The 23967-nt window shown below is 40.8% G+C and overlaps 1 protein-coding gene across 21 annotated transcripts in view; it reads right to left on the reverse strand.

Annotated features, from left to right (window-relative positions):
• Nucleotides 1-1149: 1149 nt before the first annotated feature.
• CELF4 (CUGBP Elav-like family member 4) overlaps nucleotides 1150-23967 on the reverse strand; it is a 711301-nt gene continuing 688483 nt past the window's right edge. For 15 of the 21 annotated variants that reach the window (XM_030512888.1, XM_030512889.1, XM_030512885.1 and 12 more), the window contains one exon: nucleotides 2356-2382. The gene's annotated coding sequence lies outside the window, so the exon portion shown is untranslated. Of the gene's footprint in view, nucleotides 2383-4223; nucleotides 4312-23967 lie in introns of all 21 variants that reach the window. The other 6 variants (XM_032919650.1, XM_030512897.1, XM_030512887.1 and 3 more) reach the window with 3 other exon arrangements.

Below are 23967 nucleotides of genomic sequence, written 5' to 3' on the forward strand. Positions count from 1 at the left end.
AGGGATTTGTTCTGATACTCAAACAATGTATATTAATGAAAGAGTCGAAATAGATTCATTTTGTTCTCAAAGCAAACACATTAAGGAAAGCCATCAAGAAGTAAAGAACATGCTTTTTTTTTTTTTTTTTTTTAAACTGTGCTTTATTTAGGGCTAAGCTGGAAAGCGTCATTCAATAATTACAGAAGATTACAAGGAGTTTTAGGGAATTGAGAGTGAAAGAGCAGTTGTATGGAACTGCAGCTGCGTTACACATCTGTACTTCCTAGCTGTGGGCTCAGTCTGACCGAGTTCTTACTCATGTAGAAAACCCGCTAAATCCCCATGGGAGTTCTGACAGGAGAAGGACTCGTAAGATGAGGCCCATTAGGGAATTAAACTTAAAATTAAATTAAAATTAAATTAAAAAAAAAAAAAAGAAAGAGAAAGGAAGAAAGTCTGAGATTGAGATAAAAAATACTAAGGAAACCAATCAAGAACATTAAAATAGTAAAACCATATAAAGGATCAGAAACAATTATCACACTGCTCAATCAATGCAACAAGTGTGAGAATGATGTAAATCAAGCTTTAAGACTGTGAAAATAAATTATAATAAATATGATATACTTTAAAATATATGTGTTCTTAAATAATTCATTGTTTTTCTGAGTCAGATTTTTTAAAGCAATGTCTTATTTTTTAACTGCTCTAAAGTCATTTACCAAAGATAAATATCGTGCTTTCATTAAATAGTTTTCCTTGTTTTTTCTCTATCATTACAATTAAAAGTCCTACAAAATATGCAAATTTATTTACAGAGAAACAGAGCCAGCATCTTTATTTTTTTTAAACATCCCCCTGTTTTTTCAAAATTCCTTGTAAACAGTTTCAGAAGTTCTTCAAAGAGATTGTTTCCTTATGGTTTTTTTTTTTATTTTTTCTTTTTTATGTTTTTTTTATTATTTTTTTTTTTATTTTTATTTTTTAAGATTAAGGTTCTAGGCTAACACCTTGCCCTGAAGGTTTCTAGAGCAAATATGGAAGCTACTAAAGCATAGGATGATGGGAATTTTGCGGACAGCAGATCATGAAGACATGAAGCGTTTAGCTGTGTTTCATTGTTCAAGTTAGAACTAACGTCTGATAAAAAGACAGCTGTTTTTTTTCTTTTTTTTTTTTTTTTCCCATTTGCATTGTCTACAGAATTGAGTTTCGTTTCGTTTATTTTTTTAATAGCTGGAATGCTTGCAGTTAAAAAAGCTGCCAAAATAGCCATTTCTCTCCTCTTTCTCCTCGATAAATAACAGCATCCAACAGCAATTGGCAGAGAGTAGGAATTTATGCTCAATCTAAACTCTACAAAAATTACAGTTCTACAACATCTTTGTTTTTAGCAGTAACGCTAACTTCTATGTAGTTTTTTTTTTTGCTTTTTTTATTTTTTTTTCTTTTTATGTTGTCTAATTTTTTCTATTATATAGGTATTTTAAACTTTCTTTTTTTAAATTCTGTACAACTATTAGGATTTTAAATGGGGAGAGTTAGAAGCATTTACAAACCTTTTTTTGTTTTCCATTTAATATCAACCATCTTTCCTTTCTCTTCTCTATGCCTTTTAATGTATTTATTTATGTATTTATTTATTTACTTTTTTGCTTTTCATAGATATCCATCTTACCTGCCTTTAACAGCGCAATCCTTACGTATTATACAGAAAACCATGTGAAAGCTTCATAGACTCTAATTAATGTATAACCAAAGAACCTCCCAAAGTATCAAAGAACTATTATCTTGCCATTTTAAAAGCATTTAAGCATTATTATTATTATTTTTTTTTTTTAAATTTTTACATATTTCTTATAATCGCTCTCAAAAACTGTTTTAGGAACAGCTCAGAGAAAAGGAAAGAACTTCCATATTTTACATACAGCTACAAGTCTGCGGTAAAAAGTTTTGTCCTTTGGTCCCCATATAGCTAAGGAATGACAGATAAAGATGCTCAGTGACTGTTACCATGGGTCACACATGATAACCGCATCCTTGGTGGCAAACAGGCACTCCTTTGCCAGTATCCAGGTTTGCATCTCCTGTTTGAAGAAAGCCGCTGTGGTGATATCAGTGTCTCTTCAGAAATCCTGGTTGATCTTGTTCCTGTTCTGATTTTACTTATGTGTTTGTTTGTTTGTTTGTTTTCAAGCGCATGTCCTTCGAAGTCAGCAGATGTGATACTTTCCTTGAAGAAATGTTACAGTCTAAACAATCAAAGAGAGAATAATTCTGAAGTCTTCAGCTTGATTGATATTTGCTGATATGTCAAAGGTGTAATCCAACAGTTCCTGTTTTTTTTAACATATATATACTTTTTTTTTTTTGCTAAATGTAGCCCATTCAGCTGCTGCCCTAAAAAATGAAGAAGATCATTGCAAATTAAATCAAAAAGGGGAGGAGGAAGTAGGGAAGATGGGGGGATATTTGGGACTGGGGGAAAAAAGACCTAAAAAATGAAAACAAAATTTTAAACAAGCCTGTTCTTTTGGGCCCAATCCTGCTCCTGTTGAAAGTAATGGGTGTTTTCTTCTCCCTTCAATTGGGACAGGATGGGGCATCTGGTTCAGTGTTTTGCTTTTGGAGGCATTGGCTCTGATTCTGCTCCCACTCAAGGTCAACAGAAAGATTCCCCTTGACTTCAGTGAGAACTGGATCAAACCCAAAGTGAGCAAGGTAGTCACGATCATGATAGAGAAAAATACAATTGTTCCTGATAATAATAATGGCAATAATAAATCAAAGTAATAGTAGGGTATGTCTACTTAAATCTGTATCACTATGTACGTGCAGATAGCTGCATTTTAATTATTTTTAAGTGACACTTTACAATGCCAGATCACAATCTCGCTTGGTGAGCTTTTGTAGTGTGAAAGGCATTGACAAAGAATTGTTCTACATTTTAATGGGTGCCATCTATGACAGTGTATGAGCTTTCTGTGGAGACATAACTGCCAATAACATCTACTCCTTTGTGCATGTCAGAAAGTAGGACTTTGAACAGGCAATTTACAGGAGGTTAAATAAAAAGAAGACTGTTGGAATAAACTTTTTTTTTGCAAAAAAAAAAAAAAGTAAAGCTAACATTTCTTAAATAAAAAAGTTATTTTAAAAAAATGTAATCATGATCCGACTAGGCTTGACATTTAAGTAGGATGCTTAATCATTAAGGATTAGCTCTTATCTCTTTCTAGCAAGCAGGTTCTTCTTATACACTTGGTGATTTATTACATCAAGAAACTTAGAAACTGCAAAAGGTCCACTCTGGTGGAAAAGTGTCATGCGGAATATCAATCCATGCTGGCAGGTTTTCACACTGTTGGTTCAACAAACAGCAAACCGTACACAGCAGTCTAAACAATTACAACACCAAAAATAATAATAGAATAAAAAAATAAAAAACACTCGTCAAGGACCCTTTTTCAGTTGTAAACAAAAAGATGCATTTTGCTTTTTGATCTGTATGGGGTTTTTTCCCACTCAAAACCATCCCTCCCTCCCCCTGAACGATTAATTTTGGCTGGAGTTGCTGTAATATGGAACCTTAGAATTAGGTATTCTTGAAAAGACATACAATGAGGCTTTTCTTGGGGTTGCTTTTTTTGCATTGCTATAGTTTTCAAACTACTGTTACTATCATTACTTATCATTACTCTTTTTTTTTTTTTTTTTTTTTTTTAATTTTTAGAGAGTGATTTGAAATATCCTAAGGGGAAAAAAAATGGTGTCAATTGAAAAAGGCCCCCAATTCTCCGGAAAAAAAAAATAATCACAAGATTTTCAGTGCAAAAAAATTAACCACGCATTTTTTTCTCTCTCTTTTTTTCCAAATTATCTGTAGTTACAACAATCCCATTTTTTTCTAAATAATTAGGAATCCATCTTTTTTTTTTTCCTTCTATGTGACATCTAAAGAAGCATAAAACGCTGACGAGAAATCAAACGACAAATAAAGAAACCACTGCAAGCACCAAAAACAAAACGAAAATGAGCACAGCAAAAAATTGTGGCAGCACAAAGTCAAAAAAGGCACATGTGATCATGACTGGCCAATCATCAACTGATACAACATCCAAGAAAAATGCTTCAATCACGGCACCTGCACGAAACTTGACGGCATGTCATGCAACCAATTCTTAGCTTGTTACATGACGCCATCATGTCACACTTTCAACTTCGAGTTGATTTGAACTTACGGCCTGGGGGACTGTATTCTCCACTTTCATGTCATTACGTGAACTTTTTTCCTAGCTCAGCGCGAGACTGTGGTGGATTTGACTGGCTCTTGGTTGGTTTTGTTGGAATTTGATTGAATGACAAAAGAAGAAAAGATTTTTTATATATATATATTTATATATAGTGTGGAACAGGGGAAAGGTGGGGAAAGAAGATATATATAAAAATAATAATTAAAAAAAAAGTTACAAACACAGCATCAGTCAAAAAGATCTAATGGAAATACTTGCCATTAAACTATAGAAAATGAAAAAAGAAAAGAGCAAACCAAGCTAACTGAACAGAAAGAAACAAAAAAAAAAAAAAAAAAGGAAGAAGAAAAGAAAGAAAAGAAAAAAAAAAAAGGATGGAGGAGGCCTAGCCAGAGACACACACATAAAACACACGCTTAAATGTAGACACACGGTCAACAGTGAACAGTTATGCAGCGGCTGTTGAGGAGAGCATGCACTGAATGAATAAGCGCAGACACAGATCGTTTTGCAAAGTCTGGAAAATAAATACATTTGCTGGCAACCAGAATGCTTTTGTTAGCACCAGCCTTTCCCACACCACCCCCAGCATCCTGGGCTTTGCTGGACAGCTAGCCAAAGTCCTCCAGGAGCCTTTCCATTTCCTCGGATGGACTCCGGAGCAGGTACCGCTCTAATTCAATTACATCCCAAGTTTTAAATGGGGGAGTAATAGACCAAGAGCTGCTTTGGCTACTGACAATAGTAATAATAATAAATAAACATACAAAACAAAATAAAAAGAAAAGAAAAAAGCAACTGCTGCTTTTTGCTGCATGTCCTTTTAGCAGTTCACAGGACGACGCGCTTTGGAACACAGCAATGCTGGTATGGTGTGGGAAGCAGACTTGTAGGAGGACTTGGATGGTACGATGGTCCCTAAATCAGCGTCATTAAAAGAAGGACATTTACTCCTTTGGTGTTTGGCTCTGGCCTAATTTAAAAAATAATGGAAAAAAAAGAGAGAAAGGAAGAGGAAGAGGAAGAGGAAGAGGAAGAGGAAGAGGAAGAGGAAGAGGAAGAGGAAGAGGAAGAGGGAGGAAGAGGGAGGAAGAGGGGAAGGGAGGAGGAGGAGGAGAGGGAGGGAAAGGGGAGGTGGAAGAGAAGAGAAAGAAGAAGAGAAGATAAGAAAGGAGAGGAGAGGAGAAGATATCCAATCAAAAGTAAAAAGAAAGTGCCATGGGCTGGTTGCTGCAATCTCCAGAAACACCCTGTGCCTTTCCGACAAAGGAAAATATCCCTTTATTGGCCCAGTGAGTTTTGCCTCAGTAAATACCAAAAATCACTGCACTCAATGATACACTTAGTCAGCAGCTCTGCACCCTGTTCTTCAGGTATTGCCTTCCTTTCCCCTTGGCAGGGCTCATATCTCTCCTCCCAGCCTATTTCTGAAAAGTCACTGCACACGACTGAGATTTCGCCTTGCACTGGGGTGTTACAAGAATCCTGTTGGTAGTTCTCCTCCTGAAGTCATGCACGCTGGCTAGAGAAGATTCTTTCTCTGGCTGTCTATTGTTTTTCTATACTTTTCTTGAGGTGAAACATGCTTTCTGGCTACAGTAGTTGTGCTCAGCTGACAAAAGACAATCTATCTTCAAATAAGCCCCTGCTCTGAGCACTGGCTTCAGCTCTACACTTTTCCCACTGTTGGCTGTTGTCTTCATTGGAGCTGACTCCTTCTTGATGGCCTAGGCCCAGTGACCTGCCCTTTGATGAGTTCTAAGTGTCAACCTGAGCTTCCAGGAGTTTGAGTGAAGGCAATAGACTGGAAACCCCAAGGCAGATGTAAGGACTGGGTCTACAGTTATTTCACAAGACAAGAGGGAGAAAACTGCCTATTTGAAGATGGCCTAGGGTAGAACTTTTGTCACTTGTGTTTTTGCATACCCAAGGACAAGTAACATCAGCTGTACAAGTCCAGGCTGTGCATGAGGAAAAGGCCTGTAGCATCGCTCTTATCCCTCAGAGCTTTCTGGCTATGTCATACTATAAGAAAAAGAGCAGGTGGGGGAGGAAGGAAAGCTGGCAGCACCATCATAACAAGACTTGTCTCTTTCCTTACCTTGGCCATGCCAGGAACACGGGTTAGGCTTTAGGAGGAAAAGTGTTAACAGGCTTTGCTAAGCTGAACAGAGCAAGGAGGCAGCAGGAATGGGAGAAATCTGGCGGAATAAATAATTTCCTACTCTATCCCTAGGAAGTGGCAGCAGCACACATCTCTGGTCTGGGACTGGAATATGTCATGGTACCGGCTGCAGTGTCAGGGATGGCAGCACCATGGGCAATGGTGTATGCAAGCCCCAGGCAACTATCAACATGAGAAGTGGTTCTTTGACATAATCTTGACTGGGGAAAATATTTTCCCTTATGGGTGGAGCAGGAAGGACCAGGCTGGTCAGCCAGTCACTGCTGGCTTTGGAGAGGTTACTACCATCCCTCTGCCTGTCCTCCACACACACTCTCAGACACTGTAGATGTGACACACATACATAAATACAAACATATATGTAGAGGTGAAGGATTGGGACTTGCTGAAGCTAAAAGAACAACAACAACTAAAAAATAGAAAATGTGCTTTCACATGAAATCCACATGTGATCATCTTGTTTGCCTCACTTGGGTCTGTATTTCAAGCGTCAAAATGCAGCAGTCCTTCTAAAGCATGGGTCTACAGCACCTGCCTAGTCAGTAGAGAGGAGAAGACTCTGTGATGGCCTATAGGGACACGTCCTGCCCACACAGCTGAGTTACCTGAGTTTAGGCAAGGTTTGTAATAAACAGCAATATATATAGGTCAATTAAGCGAGTTAGATGAAACAGGATTTCAAGTACACAATCACTTATTCAGGCCTTAAACTTGGGCAGGCTTTCCTTCTGGAAGGCTACAGAGGTAAATGCATTTCTCTGTTGACTAGGCAGAGGAATTAAGATACCTATTTTATGAGGACTGCTTCATCAGTGGCCTGAAATTGAGCAGCAAGTTAGGCATCTGTGTTAGATAGGCTGAACACCAGCCAAACTCATCTGTTAAAGGAAAGCAATTCACTTTTCTGGGAATGGATATAACCTTTGGGTACTGCTGAAGTAAATTTGTGAGTAAAATTGTTAATGTTATGAAGACAAGTATATACACCCTAGTTCATGAGTGGTGTCTCAGAGATAAAGCAGGAGCATACTTCCCAAGCAGTTAGGGTTTGTGCACAAAGACAGATTAAGCAAAGCATTTTTGCTGCAGGTAATACTAAGAACTTGGTCCACTGAGTAAACCATAGCCAAATACATCTGGTAAATGCCAACACTCTTCCAAGCCAGCTTCTTCTTTGAAGCATCTAAGTGAAGCCTGAAACTACTCTCCTTGAACCTTAGATTGAGATCATGGCTTGAAGTCCTAATGATGGAATTCAAGATGCAGTCATCTCCATGTGAGCAAATTACTCTAGGCTGATTTAGGCGGAGACAGATAGAGCTTATAGGTCCCAATTCACTTGTCCTAAGAGACTGTTCTAAATGACACTGTGAACTGTGGCCAAAAGGAGCCTATGTCTCTCTTGGAGTTATAATGAGGACCTTGAGCTCTGAAGGGGATAGTTACAGTGTAGGTCTGTAACATCAGGGGAAATAAACCTCAGTCAAAACCTCAGTCAAAACCTTAGTTAGAGCAAACATGACTAGCAATGTCTTTGTAATGTGTGTTGTCAGCACAGTAGTCCTAATGCTACAAATACTTCTGCCACAAGAAAGCTTTTAACAGCAGCTTATGACCCGACTGTAAGAATCAGCTCTACAATGTGGGAGATAGTCATTGCCCATGTTTAAGCCATAGCAAGACTTACTTCCCCCAGCAGTTTTTGGCTTGGACCTGTCCTATCCAGATATAAGTGTTACCGTAAAATTTGGTAGGACTTTAACTGTGTTAAAGCCACACACATTATTGTTAGTTTAAAATTTAAGCCTACACAAGCATTCCACTTAGGAGACCATGTGCCCTAAACACTGCAAAGTTCATGGAGTGGTCAAGGGGAACAATGACTCTGCCTAGCTAAAATATGAACGGGGCTTGAATTTGTCTCTTTTACTCTCCAGAGACTAGAAAGGAAATCTAAAGGCAGTTAGTTACTTAAGCCAAGTGAGCGACCCATGGAGAGCGTCTCTACAAATGCTTTCTTTTACTGTTTCCTCATGAGTAACTGCATGCAGGATTACCTAAGAAAAGATGTTTAGTGTCAATCTCTTCATACTTTCCATCCCTACTTTCTACACACATGGTGCTGCTAAAAAGCAATAATGTCCCTTGCCACTGATTATAAGTTTTCTATATTTCTTTTCCTCCACATAAGGCTGAGTCATTGCTGAGACCTGACAGCCATAAATGTGGGGCTCTGGGGCTAGACTAGGCTGTATCACCAAGGCCGCCAGATCATTACCCAGGGATGGATTTACGAGTGGATAGAGAGGAGAATGATAGGGCAGCTTTGGTCCATTTACACCACCTGGTCTCAATCCAGACCTGTGCACGGCAAGACGGATTCTGCCCTGTCTCTTGCTGGTGCTAATGACAAACTTCCCCAGCTTCAGTGGGAGAAGGATGTCTATTCTTGTTAGCATGACAAAACCAAGCTGTTACATGGACCAAGTTTCATGTCCATCTATACAACAAACTTTTGAAAGCAAGAGGACAGGTTTTTCTGAAAACTTTATGAGCTAAGAAAGTGCAGATAATCTCCTTTGGAAGTACACAGCTCCTGTGCTCTGTGACCTTCACTATATAGTCTAGGGACTGTTAGGCTTGTGCAGCATCTTGCACACACCTCTCAGGTCATCTACCTGCTGTTAGGATATGAATGCATCTGCTAAGCTTGCAAATGCAACCAGCTACCGCTGCAGGATTGCCATGTATTTGCAAGACCACAGAATTGGCTCAACACTGCCTTCATCATGGTTGGCTACCATGTTGAACTTCTTCTTCCGCTGCACAAATCTACCACCTCCTATTTCTCAATATTTCTACTGTGTCTTTCCCCCTAGTCCTTCCTAACCAAGTCTCCACGGATCATCTTCTCTATCTCTTTTCATGTGCTGTCTTGCAGGCAAGGAACCTCCTCCTGAAAAAACTCGAAGGCCATCACTTCTTCCAGTACTAAATCAGCAACCTCTTGTGCTCTTTTCCTGTGCTGAACATTGCTCATGTGCTCACCACATATGTAGACTTTTTTACCTTTATGCAATATACTGTAGTCTCTGCTAACACACACACACGCGTGTGTGTTTGCAAGCCCATCCAAAACTGCAGTCAGGAGCCTGTCCTTCCATCTGCTGGAGTCTGTGTCCAAGCACACCTGTATCAAGGCTGTGGAGGTATTTTTCCTATGGGTGACAGATCTTTACAGCTATTGCATCTGAGGCTGATCAATATTATTAAAATTCCAACCAATGTTTTTCTCCCTTGCTTTTTTCTTGTTTCTATAGCAATTTCTCTCTCTGTTTTTTGCCTCTGCACCAACTTTCTTCCAATGCTGCATGGTTCTGCTTTCCCTCTGACTCAGCCCTCCTCTTCACCATACCCTGATACCAACCTGCCCCCATCTCCTCTTCCCTGGCTCCTGCCCGACTGCTGGGCAGGGGCGGAGGAAAGAGGCAGCCGTCTCCAGAACAGGCTCTATATCTGTGACAAACACTGCTAAGATTGTCATGGGGAGTCCAAGACCAGGAGCCCACATGTCTTAGGGTGGGAAGGACAGTGTGGTGAAGGGGGCTTTGCATTCATGCTGGGTTTAAATGAAGCCTGATCATTTACACTAGGAATCAGTACATTTACCTGGACTCTTGGGATGCTATTTTTAGGGGGGGAAAAATTAAATGAAAAAAAAAAGAATGTTTTTGTCAGATAATTTAGTTCTAACATCTGAAGGTTAAAAAGGAGACAGATTGTATATATGAATCTTTATATACATGAATATGCACACATACATATCATACATATGTATACATACAGAGGTACTATACATACATATTAACAGAGACAGTTACACATGTATAGACAGAGAAGCTACTGTGATTTAACAGGGAGATCAGAGTCCAGCATTTGGAATGCTAATGTTTTCTGGGATGTTTTTTTTAGGATGCTTGGTGACCCTGCCTCATTTTTCCTGTTTATATATTAAAGGTGATGATAAAAATTAGCTCTTAAATTGCAATGCCCTTTCTTCAAATAATCATATGACTTACTTGCTGTGCAGTGTTGTTACTAGGATTGTTCTCATTTAACTATGTTACATTAAGAGCTAGTTGAAAAATGATGATTATTTTCCTGGGGAATATTGTCATTATTTTGGCTTTCTTTCCTGTGAATATTTTAGTTAAAACCCAAAACAAATCTGGGGTGGGGGAGACGACCAGAGGAATGGATTAATTTTTGTCTTTTTTTAATCAATCTGAAACCCAGTCAATTTTTAACAGGAATTTAGTGTTTTCGAAGGCCAACATTTTTAATCAAGGCAGTTTTGTTTTTTGTGCTGTTGGCAATTTTTTTTTTTTTTTTTTTTTAATCTACTAGAATGTAAATTTGCTACAGAAACATCCAGTTTGGTCAAAATGTCATTTTTTGGTCACCCTCTCCTCCCCGAGCCATTTTGATGAAAAAATGTCTAGCATCAATAGCTGTGCCACCTCTGATTTATCTATTTTTCTAGAGCTATTAGTCTCAAGCAGCAGATGAAAAAGCACCACAGTGGAGCAGCCATTCGTGGAGAAGCCAGCCCGGACAGTCAGATTATGTCTCTGGTTCCCCTCGAGGTGTTGCTTTTACTCACCCCATCCCTGATGGTGGCAGGAGCGTGATGGGGACCACAAGGTGGTGGAGATACCCCAAAAGAGATGTGGAGGTGTGTGGTGGGAGGAAAAGCTGGGCTGGGGTGGGACAGATCCAGGATACAGAGTGGGCTGATGCAGGAGGGAGCTCTGGTCTGCCCAGCACTGGGGTTGCTGTAGGGAGTAGTGGATAAGACCTGAGGAGTCAGAGCCCTCTTCGGTGACATCCAGGATTTACTTGCTCATGCAAATATAGCTATGGCTCCCTATTGCTCTCTCAGCTGTGTTTTACCAACCAGTGCCTTTGCCGGCAAAGGAGAGTGCAATAAACTCAGGTCATTTGGTAACTAGTGTGATAGTGATGGTAAAGGTCAAACATGTGTTATGTGGCTACTTTTCTGGCAAAGGCTGTAGCCTGTTTCATTCCTGATGACCAGCTCAGTGGGTCCTATGCCCCAAGGAGCATTTGTCCTGCCTCATACAGAGTGCTCGCTCCTGCTTTTGCTGCTGGTGAACATTAGGTGGGAGAGGAAATTAAGCTTGGTGGTAGCTACCTTTCTGCACGTAATGAAAGGTTCTTTATTACAAGGGGGCCTCAAGGCGTTTTCTATCTCCTGAGCATTGTACAAACAGTTTAATTAAAAAAATATACATGGTTGAGAACCAAAACTAATTGGGAAGCTGTAAGTGAGCTTCTGTGCCCAGGATCCTCTGGTTGTGCTTTTTTCCCCTTGTAGATTGACTTGAGCTTATCAAAATGCTGATGAACCTGATGCTTCACTCTCCTGTTCTTATTGCTGAGAGTTAGATAGAGATGCCATACCCATTCCTCCCTTCCTTTTCCCCACCAGACAACAGCACCTCCCAGGATCATCTCAAGACTGCTAATGAAGCCCAGCTCATGGAATTTATCAGGTAGGGTTATGCTGCCAGTGACCTCCAAGTAAGTTGTCTGATACATCCTGCCTGGGTCTCAAGTGCCTGTCTTGAGACACTATAGCCCACAGCTGTCTGCCAGGCTGGGGATGAGGAATTTGGCTTGTAGTTGCTCACCAGGAGCAGGAAGGAGTTGTTAGGGTGATTCTGTGGGATTGCATCCAGGAAAAAGAACCAGCTCTGCTTCCAGCTGAAATCCCTGGCAGGGGTCCTCAGTGACTCCCAGTGCCAGTGGCAGGAGGCAGGGCTGGACTCTGGAGCTACCTGGCCTGCCCATAGCTGGGGTGGCGGGGTCACCTTATGCCCCATGATCATGCAAGACTTCCCAAGTGCAGCAAATACTCATTCACAGACATTACAGCCCTACATGTCAGGATGGGTACCTTGAAACATCTCCCATGAGAAGCCTTGCACTTCTGGGTCTGCTTCTATAATGGGACCATTCCCCAGGGGTGAGATTTCAACCTTCTGTGCCAAGCCTGTTCAGCACTTCCCCTACTCTCTGCACCCCTCTAAATCAGAATGCAGCCAGGAACACATACTCTCAGCTTGCAACACTCAATTACTCCTTCTGATATTTTATTTTTTTTGCCTGCAGCTTCAAATTACCTTCAAGGTGCACAGTGCAATTAGCTAAAAATATTTCCTGCTTCATTTTAATTGCACTAAAACTCTAATGTACCTCCAGTGAGGAGCAGTAAGGTGGAAATCGATGCCCCAAGTATTTCAAATTGCTTAAAGCCCAGGATGACTTAATAAGCTTACATAGTTCTATTAATTATTAAATGTTATTAATTTTTTGTTAAAAAAAAAGCCCAACACCTTCCTGAAGCCGCATTCTGTATGATGTTTCTGAAAGAAGATTCTTTTGCTAAGGAGGTGATAACTCTTTTTGAGTTTTAGAGAAGACAAGAATTCGTCCATGTAGTTGGAGCAGTTTCCATCTCTGAAGAATTCACAGCTCATGGCAAATTTTAGTATCTCAGAATTTGATTCTGAAAACACTTATGTGTGTGACTTATGTATGTGACTCATTTCACTGCTATAGCTGAGGTATTTATATGGTTCTAATTTAGAGCTAGATCACATTTTTGTTCAAAGCCTTTCTTGGTGGAAAATGCAGGTGATCAGTCAAACATTATGATTGCTTTAAAAATAATCAAAACTTTTTGTCTGAGAATTTAAAAAGAAAACCAAAACAAAATGAATTTTTTTGTTGTTGTTTTTAAAGCACTGAAAACCAGTGTGCTGATTCCTTCATTCCCATGATGGCTGGTTCATAAGATTACTTCAATATACTTCGAAAAAAGTATTGAAAATAAACCCCAAATTCCATTTGCATCCAGTGAAGTCTGATCAGTCTCTGTCCTCTGGGTTTCTGGTTCACTGTCAGCCTGTGCTTATGAAGCCTGTCCCCTTGTGCCTGCAGCTCTGCTGGCTGGATGTGCCATCATCCCCTGATCACACAGGGATGAACCCCAAAGCTGGACCCCTTCAGCTCTGCCCCTGTGCTTTGCTTTGTAACCCGTTTTAATTCCAATCAACCAGTTCACCTTAAACAACTGAGACAGTGGGTCATGCTGGTCTAGCTGACTTTAAACTCATCAGGAGGCTATCACACAAGCCGTTCAGCTGGCAGAAGTGAGGTCGTGGGGGAGACACTGACCATCTGGAAGTGGTCACTGCAGCTGATCTCTCTGCAGCTAAAAGCTGAAGTGTGGTTATGACCTTAAGCTCTAGAGGGGTGTGTGATGTCCCAGTCTCATGTTCTAGCCCCATAATTTCCTCCCGTAATGCTAATATTAATGGTCTCATTGGTTTGAGATTTAGGAAAATACTGTAGTCACCTGAGGTATTGAAATATTTTCAAACGACTGCAATAGAACTGCAGAAAGGATTAATACCTATACTCATAATTTCTAAGACTATAATATATATGATTGGGATTATATAAGTTTGGATTGTTTTATTTTGCTTTGTTTTACATTTTTAGTACCAACATGACAAAGACATTGTGAGAGGTGACCATGGATAGACTTTGGCAGTGAGAGCTTTCACTGCCCAATGTGCCTGGAGAGGCTATTCCCAGAGGTACAGCAGGTTCTCACCTCTCTTGCCTATTCTAGTCCTCAGGTCTCAAATGCCCTTGCCAACTTGGGTTGGGCTTACATGTTATAGAGATATGTTTAGGAGGAACCGAGGTGGGACTCCAGAGTTCATTTCACCCAGGCCATTGGTGAGATGTCGGATGATGCTTTCTGTGCTGCAATGAATTCAGCAAGTTTCTCACTAGTCTCATACAAAGGACAGGGTCATGTTAGCCTGAGCTTTTATACTCCTTCCTGTGCCTAAGGGCTAGAGATTTACCTCAGTGAGGAATGGTGGTGAGGGTAGAGGTGGGATTGAGTGCAGGTCTCACCCTCTTCCATAGCTGTGAATGAAGCCTGCTACGGCTTCATTCATGGAATGGTGGGGTCCACAGCAAATGTCAGAAAGATGCTGCCCATCTCTGCAACTCTCTCCCCCTCTGCTGCAGTCTCCAGATCAAGAAAAACCTTTGACTGTCTCCAGAGCAGCTCATGTCTGCAACTGGTTCTTAGACAGTTTCAAGGGAAATTGAAGGTGTTCAGCCTCTTGCCAAAGGGCACATTGAGAAGATGAGTCTCTGAAATAAACCAAACCAGCCTCTTGCTGCTGGTGTGCAAGTCCATTCACTTGCTTCCTCTGAAGCAGAACTCCAGGAAGACAGGTACTGGCTCCTCCTTCCCCATCGGAATAGAGGAGGCAGATTAGAGAGAAAGAGGGAAAAGAAATAATTTCACATCTACTCTGCCCTGAACAAGAAAAGGTTCCTGACATCAACAAACTAATCAACGCTGAAAGCTTATGAGGTCAAGGTTTCCCTTTTCCTCCATTATTCTTTTGATTTTTTTTGACTGTCTGGGACTTGAGCGCTGCCCTGGCAAGTCTATAAATATAAAAACCTTTCTTGCCTTCCTCTGGGGTACTCCAAAGACCATTTGGATACCTATGGGGAGAAGTTAAAACTAAACAAAACCAAAGCAACTCACAAAACCCAGGTTGTCCAGCTAATCTTCAAGTGCTGACCATAAATTTCTGTAAGTCAAGCCCAAGAAGCTTGTCTCTGCTCAATGGGAAATGCGGAAGGCAGCTCTCCCGCCTAAGAGCAAGCCCTCTAGATTCAGTGTTTCATGTGTAGACTTATGGCGAGGAATACTAATGCCAAGCAACGGGGTGTGATTTGTGCCTGAGGGAAGTGGCTGGGACCATCAAGGTTGAACTCTGAATGTGTGGGCTGCCTGGAACATCTCAGTGCCTATGTCTCCTGCCCTGTGCTCCACAAGATGATGCTGAGCCATTTTGGTCAGCCACCAGTCTTTTCCACTGGCACTTATAGAGTGTAAAATGCTCTTGAAGGCAAATAAGGAGTGTTTATAAATCCCCTTGGTATGGAGGGAAAATGGCAGAGGATCTGAGAATATTGACAATTGGTGCTGCATGGGTAATATCAAGTGTCCTTATCCTAAGGTGCTGCCCATGCCCTCTGCACTGCAGCACAGGGAACTTTACTCAGTGGTCTTTCCATGGCAAAGACAAGGGTGCTCCCTCCGTCTTTTATGCCCTTGGGCTCTCTGCTGGGCTCTGTGCTCCATCAATGTTCAGTTTGATTGAAAAGGGGAAAAGAAAAACGCCCCATTCCCTACCAATGTCTGACAAACAGAAATCATAACGGCAGTATAAGTTTCTCTGATGGATTCTACTTCAGCAAAATGAAATTAAGATTTCAGCAAACAAGCCCCAATTCCGTGGTAACAGTAGAACAAATGACATCTGATAATTGCTAACTTCTTTTGCTTATTCTTTGCTCTGTTCACCCCATCAGTCTCTCCAGATTATATTTTCAGCAGAGTTTAATGAACACCATTTATTAAACTAACACCAGGGTTCTGCTCTGGCCTCAGACAGATGTGCCTGCTAATATGAATCATTTTGTTAATTGGATTATTCTGATGGAGAGTGGATCCCTGCCACTCCGAGGAGCACAAACAAATGGGGAACAGCTCGCCTCCAGTTGTGACCAGCCGCTCGCTTTCATTAGGAGGCAGCTCCAGGCTCTGCAGGCAGCCTGGCAGGGTGCTGTCCCTACCGCTCCCATCAGCTGGCACTTCTGCTCCATTCGCTTTCCCCATCACGTACAGAGAGAGCCCAGATCTCAGTGTGGCCCTCAGCCTGGCTTGTGGGTGGGAAATGAGCATCACTGCTGCCCTTCCTGTGTTTGCCACATGCACAGGATTCACCTTCTCTTTTTTCATGGTGAACAGTCCTTATGCGAATGCAAATCAGAACCCCCTAACAGTGTATTCTTCCCAGCGTGCCATGTCTGACCTCCTTTTACATTGACACCTGAGAAGATGAAGACTACTTATCTGCTCATGATCCTTCTTTACTCTGATCTTCTGCAATTATTTGGGCAAAGGGACATGGATGATACACTTCTAAAGGCTTGTATTAATCAGAGAAAAGAGATAAAATCCATCTGAAATCTCCTAGACAGATATACCCTCAGTCTATCATTTGGGATTTTAGTGTTGAAAATTTTGGGTCAATCTCTGTAATACATTGTGTTCAGGCACCAGACATCCATCTATCTGTCTATCTCAATACAAATCCTACCTTCTGTGAACCATAAAACCCCTAGCAGAGTGACATTGCCACTTCTCACATCGACAGAACACACTGAGCACACATAACTTGGGGAAAAATTACAGAGGCAATTTGAAAGATCAGAAGAGAAAAAGCAGGAGATTTCTGCTCCCTGAATGTAAGTGGCCAAATCCCACAACAAGTCTTTAGCTGGCACAAATCACCATCACTCTGTTAAAGTCTGGGTTTTTTTCCCAGGTGAAATACAGACCCGGCACTTCTCCAGCTACAAGTGATCCTCAGGAAAACTTGTTTCAGAGCATTTCTGAAGGAAGAAATGATTTGCATTTTAGTCATAAGCAGCATCCTGGAGTTACTTCCAAGAGTCACTGGTGAGTGCCAGAAACCAGTCAGGATGTCTGGCTGTGCTGAAACAGAAAAGACCCCAAAGCCAACCATGGTGCCAGTCCAACGCCTTTACTAACAGCCCTTTAATATGCTCTCAACAAAACCATCTGCTGAGAAGTTAAATTCCCCATTCAGGTTTAAGTTTAAGAATGCTTCTCCAGGAATGAGGTATTCCTTTACTCTTGATTAGGGTCTGTACACCTTTGTTTGAATTGCATTACACTGGTCCTCATGGTGAACAGGAAAAAGACCTTTAAGAATTCCTGATGGGATTTTCTCTAACAAGGTCTGTACAGTTTGTACTAAATAATGCCCTTGTAAGCTAAGAGCAGAAGACAGAAAACACTCCAATAAACCCCCTACAGAAAGCACCAAATCTCTTAAGAAATGACATGTTAAAGCCCAATTTCCTAAATCAGGCATTGAGCTGCCTGCTTGCCTCCCTCTCTGAGTGCCCCGTCTGTCATATGGAGCAATGTGTGCCATGCAAGCAGAATGCACAGAGCGTAATAGAGAGCATAAGCATGGAAAACATTCACCTATCATATGTCACAGGAGACAGGATGCAACCTCTACTGATGGGTGGAGATGTTTCAAGAGAGGAGAAAAAACCCAGGATCTTATCCACAAAGACAAATTTGTAGCTGACTGCACAGCCCATGAGTTTCATTGCCTGATCATTTCTAAATCTGAGAAATGAAGGTAATGAAAACCTATTTCTTTTACAACAACCTGCTTTTTAAGACTCTGCCTTGACAACCAGGGCCCTGGTCCACAGCACATCCAAATCAACCACAAGATGTCTGTGGGCTTCAAGGGCTGGCCTCATATAGCTAGAAATCTTACAAGTAGACATCTTGTTGCTGTGAGGATGTTAGTTATGCTGCTCTGCATAGAATGAGTGCTTCAGACAAACCAGCTGCTGGATCTGTCCTAAGAGGTAAAAGGGGACATCTGAAGAGGCGTGGAGGGAGAATCTCTCTCCCAGTAATGGGAGAAATCTTCTTCTAAAGAGGATCACTTGAGTGTGCAACTGCAGCTTTCCAGGGACACAAGAGAATTTCTTCTCTTTGAAAGTCAATGTTGTATAAAAAGATTTTTAAAATAAGCCAGAATGGTGTGTTTGGAGACAGGCATGTTCATTCCCTAGTATCTCTGCTCCTAAAAGACCATCCAGAGCATTCAGAATGGTACCATTGTGTCTCCCTCTGGAATTGCAAATAATTGAAACATCTCTGCTAGGAGAATGTTTAGAGTTAAAGAAGTAGTAGTGGGCCTGAGTCTTTGGCTGTCATAAACCAATGTCACTTCACTGACTTCAGAGGAGCTGGTGATTGACACTGCCTGAGAACTTCGGCTGATCATGGTTGTGGTTAGTACCTTTCCAGGCAGAGCACTGAGTTCTCATTTAGTGTGCTTCCTGGCTGAGAAATGACTTGACTGCTGTTCTCTTTTCTCCTCTAGCTCAGCCTTCTACCCAATATTTCAAAAATGTTGGATGAACCTCAGCTAAGTGGAAAAACGAACCATTTGAAATAAAAACTGTCTTTTCTCTAGCTGCAGTCACAGGGCAGGATGAAAGGCACACGAGAAACAGCGTTTGCACCGTAAACTTTCAATTCTCTGCTACAGCTGAATCAAACACTTCAGAGACCAGAGTTTTGATATTCACTTGTATCTGGCCAAAGTTACCATACCCATGAATTATTCAAATATGCAATTATTGCATTTGATATATTACTGGGTATAACGGTGGGAATGAGAAACAGTGTTCTAGTGCAGCTGATTGTATATGCCTGCCAAACTATAAGGACATCACTTTAAGGTGATCACATTGATGGAGCACTCTGCAACCCCTTATTAAGATTCTTGCCAACTCCTGTAGCAGTTTTCCCCTGCAGAGTAAATTTCATGGAGTTTTTTAGCCTCCCTTTTCTTTATACCTACAGTGTAAGTGCCAAACGCTACCCATACAGCCTCAATTCATGGTTCTGCAGCAGATCTCAAAGGTCAGTGGCAAAAAGTTCAGATCATTTTCAGCCTACTGATCAATGATGCACAAGTGACCTGTGTCCTGTGAACCATGTGTTGGAGCTGACTTATAATGTTAACTTTATTGAGACTTTCCAGTTTCCTGCATTAACCTTCTCTGCTAATTCACTTTTCCTTAGGGCCAGAGGGCTGTGCCCTGCCTTTGGCCTATACTGTCCGTATCATCTTTATCTGGACAAAAAAGCATGCTCATGACACTGATGTTTGCTTTTGACTAACCACACCAGAGACAGATTTACCAGCTTTCAAGCATATGAAGTGGAGGGCTTTCTTAAGAAGAACATCTCTTGCCTGCAGTCCTAAGTCCTAGACCTTTATGGTCTAATACCCTGAGCTTCAAACAACTTGCCCTTTGCTCTCACCCCAAGTACTTGCATTTGCAAACTTATGACTTGCTGCTTTCCTGTCTGCTCTTTATGTGTACTGCTCTCCCCAGTGCCCCAGTATCAAAAGATTTTGCTGACTCTGCTCTTACTCTAAGGTCCTGTAGGAAAATGACCACGCTTGTTTTTAAACCTCACCCAGGATTTTCACTAGTCTCTTATGTTGTGGGTCTTTTCCCTCCCTCATTCTCTTTTTATCTATTTTATTTAGCAGAGGATTTGTTTGGTCAATGTTTGCTGCTGCTGGAACAAATGTTTTAGCTGTGAATGTCTCCTGTGTTTTTCCATCTCTTGGCTCTCATTTCAAATCATGGCTGCTTAAAAAATGTACCCTTTTTTCTTTTATTTCCTAGCTTTTCTACAAGTTGCAGTCCCTTGTGCAGTGCCCCAGCAAATCTCTGTGCTGGACGAACCTAATAAAAAAGTTCCTTCAAAGGTTTTCAGGTTACTGCAGCTGCCCATTAGTTGACACAACCAAAGTTCACAATGTTTAACTCAGAAAGGCTTTAAGTCTGACCTACTCTGGTAATTTATGTTACATGGCCCATACGAGATCCCATAGTAATCTTGTTGGTCAATTGGCTAAATATAACACTGCCACCCTCCAGTCAACCCTGGGGCTTTGGGGGTTTTGCTGTTGGAAGCCTTCAAACGTGGCACAACCATACCAAGCTCGTGGTCTCTTCACAGTAGGAACAACTCAGCAGGCTCTTTGCTGGTTGAGTCATTGCAAAAAGTTCTTGCAAGACTCTGAAAATTTACTTTAGAGCATTAGGACCAACAGCATCACAGTGGGATGAGAAATGAGAGGCTGCTTTCTTATCTATTATTTAACTCTGAAATAATTGCATTATCTAACATTTTTAAAAAATGGGGCATGGGTTTTAATGAAGAATTCATGCTCTGAAGTGAAGGAAAGTGCTATGGCATTGCATTGTGGTGCTCTATCACTCTCATGACAAATAGTGCGGATCTGTTAGTGACCTACATGGACTCATTTAGATGCAAACACAGCAATACTCCTGAAAAGCTGCCCTGCTTTGAGGAAGAACAAGTTCCAAATATTGCTGAATGGAATTCAGTCTCAGAGCAGTAATTACTGATTGTAATTTTGGAGTAAATGCAGTAATTAATTATTGTCGTTTTCCATCAGTGCATTATATTGTGTGCCAATCTTAGAATAACTACAATAATTAGCAAATGGGATTTTGCATGCTCTGGTATGGAAACTGTGTTTTATAGAACAGACATAAGAATTTTACTATAATAAAGTTATTAGTAATTTAAATGGGCAGACAGGTTAAAAATGATCAGCCATAGAAGAGGAGGGTTTCCTTGTCAGTTTTGCGAACACCTTCAGTAGTTCTGTTTCAGCCTTTCCCAGTAACATTCACTTCCATTCTTTCATGTATGAGCACAACAGCACAAAGTTTAGGCTACAAACACAGTGAAGGATGTTAAATTTAATCACAATTGTCAATGGAAATTAAAAGCAAAAGTAATCCAAAGAAAAAAAAAGTATTGGCTGAGTTGATGTTTTTCCAGTACCTAAGCAGACTTTCCCAAATGAAGCTGTGCTGATTTTGTTCTCACTTTATTCACTCATATTAAAGATTGTGCTGAAGAACTGTTTTGATGTAATTATACTAGTGCAGATTTCCATAATGTAAGCAAGTCCTAAATGATCTAAGTGATGACTAAAGCAGGGAAACGACAATAGTCTGTACAGGGGGAAGAAAAATTGGTTAGCATGTCTGTAGGAGGTATAACTACAAGAAATGGGATTAGATCCTGATAAAGGATATTTAGTGTGAATCTTAAGGCAAACAGCCTAAGAGAAAACAGTGAGATCAATGAAGCTGCAAAATAGTCTCTCACTGGAGGTAATACAAGCCTATCTGTGAGGCACAAGCAACCAAAAATTCAGTAAAAAATACTCTTTCACTAGGCTTTGCATTGAACTGATCTAAAATGACAAAAAACAACCTGAAATTTTCAGTTCACAACCTTGTTGTTTATGGGCATTTGGATTTTTGCTTGTTTGTTTTAATTTTGGCTGATCATATCTGCTTACTTTAAAATAAGGTGGTTTGGTTCTTTTCTCTTATCAGAGCACAGAAAAAGGAAAATGGAAAGTTTTTCAGTTTGGTAAACTATACATTCCAATGAAAAGAAAAGAAACCAAACATTTCCTCTGGGAAGAAAATATCACCTATTCCAGCTAGCTGCAAAGACGAGCATCTCACACCGTCTACAATAAACCACACATCAGCTCATGTTCAGGAAGCTGTGAAGGAGGAACTGAATATTGGAGTTTTGTTTTTGAGCTTTGACCTGTTATTTCCCCTGGCATTTTGGAGAAGCAGGTTGCCTGGACAATGCATTCTTTTGATGTTTTGACACTGCTCTTAGGAGCGCAGCCGAAAAAAATATATTAATGTTGACCATTTTTTGCACTCTTCTGCTTCACTTTTGCCTCACTCAGTTTTCTTCACTCACACTCACTTTGTCTCACTTAGTTTCATGCTCCCGGTTAATCCCCCACAAATTTCTCTCCATCTTCAGCTTCAAATGAAACCTCAACAGCCAAGTATCTGTCAGAGGTGGTAAATAACACTTTGCTAATGATCAATCACTACAATGAAGCCACAGAAGGAGAATGGTCAGGACTTTTTCTGCTTCTCTGTGCAATGTATTTTATCGATCTCTCAGCTGGATGCTTCTGTGCTGCTCTGTGAAGTCCTTAATACTGGAAGAGCTATGAATTACCGGGGTTACAAGGCAATATTGTCCTATCATAGCTACTACTGACTTAGCATGGATGTGGCACTGGGGAACTAACTTCAAGACTCAGTGTGCTAGAATCACGTGGATCATTGCTGCTTCCAGGAGGACAATCAGATGAGCTCATCTTTCTGCCTGTTCTGGTAGTTCTCCATGGTGCTGGCCATGCAGAGGGCTCACATGTGGCTCTTGGCAAATCTCAGAGACCCTTTCAATGTTTGACAGCAACTTTAGAGCACTTGCAATGAAAACAAAGGATTTCAAATCACTGGGGCCAAGACCGCTTGTGTCTCAAAAGGGAGATTTAGAAGTTAAAAAAAGTGCATCCAGAAAAAAAATTGAGTGAAGATCTTTCTTGGTTAGGAAATAACACTCTGGTGGATTACATCAAACTGGGTGGTGCTTGTTTTTTTTTATTAGCAGCTTCTTATTTTTGGAAAGGAATTCAATAAAACAAAGCTCTTCCTTACAAAAATCTCAATTAAGAAGTTTCTTGAGCATCCTCTTGAAGCACATGAGTAATTGCCCTTGTGTCAATATGGTTATGTACATGCTTCAAATTGGAATTAAGGACCCTGAAGAGCTGCGACCAAAGTAAAACTAGAGAAAAAACATACAGGAGTTATTGTATTTCTGCCAGTTAAGGAAGCTGCCTGCTCTCAAGCTTTGCAACAGCTATCTGTGCAGAACCCTAGCTGCCTTCTGTCCTAGTGTTTTTAGGAAAATTCTTGTTTCATTAATGACACTGTCTATCAAGTGGGCAAGTCAGAGACTTCCAGTGGTATTTTGGAGTCTGACTGGAAGTTGCACATCAGACCAGTCATGGGTGTACAATAACACCATGCTGAGTCAAGAACAACTGATCTACTTCTAAGTAAGGGTTATTACTGAGGGCTTAGATCTGTGCTGATTGCTATTGCACAGCCCTGGTGGGAAGATGACTTGTGGCAGTCATGACTAAAAATCCTCTGTCTTCTTCGAGGGTGCTTGTAGGGATGTTTCTGCACACTGGAAAGAAGATAAGCTGAAGAAAGAGATGTATCTAAGCCCTTCTGAACTTCTGGGTATGCTTCTGTCACCAAGTGTTCTCTCTGGTGTAAAGCGGTACGGTACTCCCTGTGCTAAGTCAGATCTTTCCCTGGGATAAACTCCTTCAGTGTCCTCCTGGGGTCACATGCATTTGGCCAATTCCTTTTATTATGTGCAAAAAAGCATACACAAAAAATTTTTTCTCCTGCAGAACTCTCTCCTGCTAAAAGACAGGTACAGCTTTATCTCCTGCAATGGGCTGACCAAGGTGGGAGTCCACAAGAAAAGAAGGACCTGTGATCTGCGTTTATGCCATTTCGATAGAGGCTGTACCTCTAATAAAGGCTCCTATAAGCAGAAGATGGGAGTGATCTGGTGGTAACAACTTAACTGATTTTGCTGGACAGCAAATTACTAAAATCCAAGTAAAAGCCAGAAAGACAAAAGGACTTCCTATTTAAGAGGCAACAACTGAAGACTGTTCTCCTGCTTTGCAGAAGCAAAGAAAACAAATGCCAGAAGAGAGATATGGAATTTTACTGCCTCTTTTTATAATTTACTGGTGAAAAAAAAAATCCCGAACCCCAAACAACAAATCTTATTTCTGCTACTGAGTCATCTTTTCTTAT

Source organism: Strigops habroptila, chromosome Z, assembly GCF_004027225.2.
Source record: "Strigops habroptila isolate Jane chromosome Z, bStrHab1.2.pri, whole genome shotgun sequence".
Taxonomy (NCBI): domain Eukaryota; kingdom Metazoa; phylum Chordata; class Aves; order Psittaciformes; family Psittacidae; genus Strigops; species Strigops habroptila.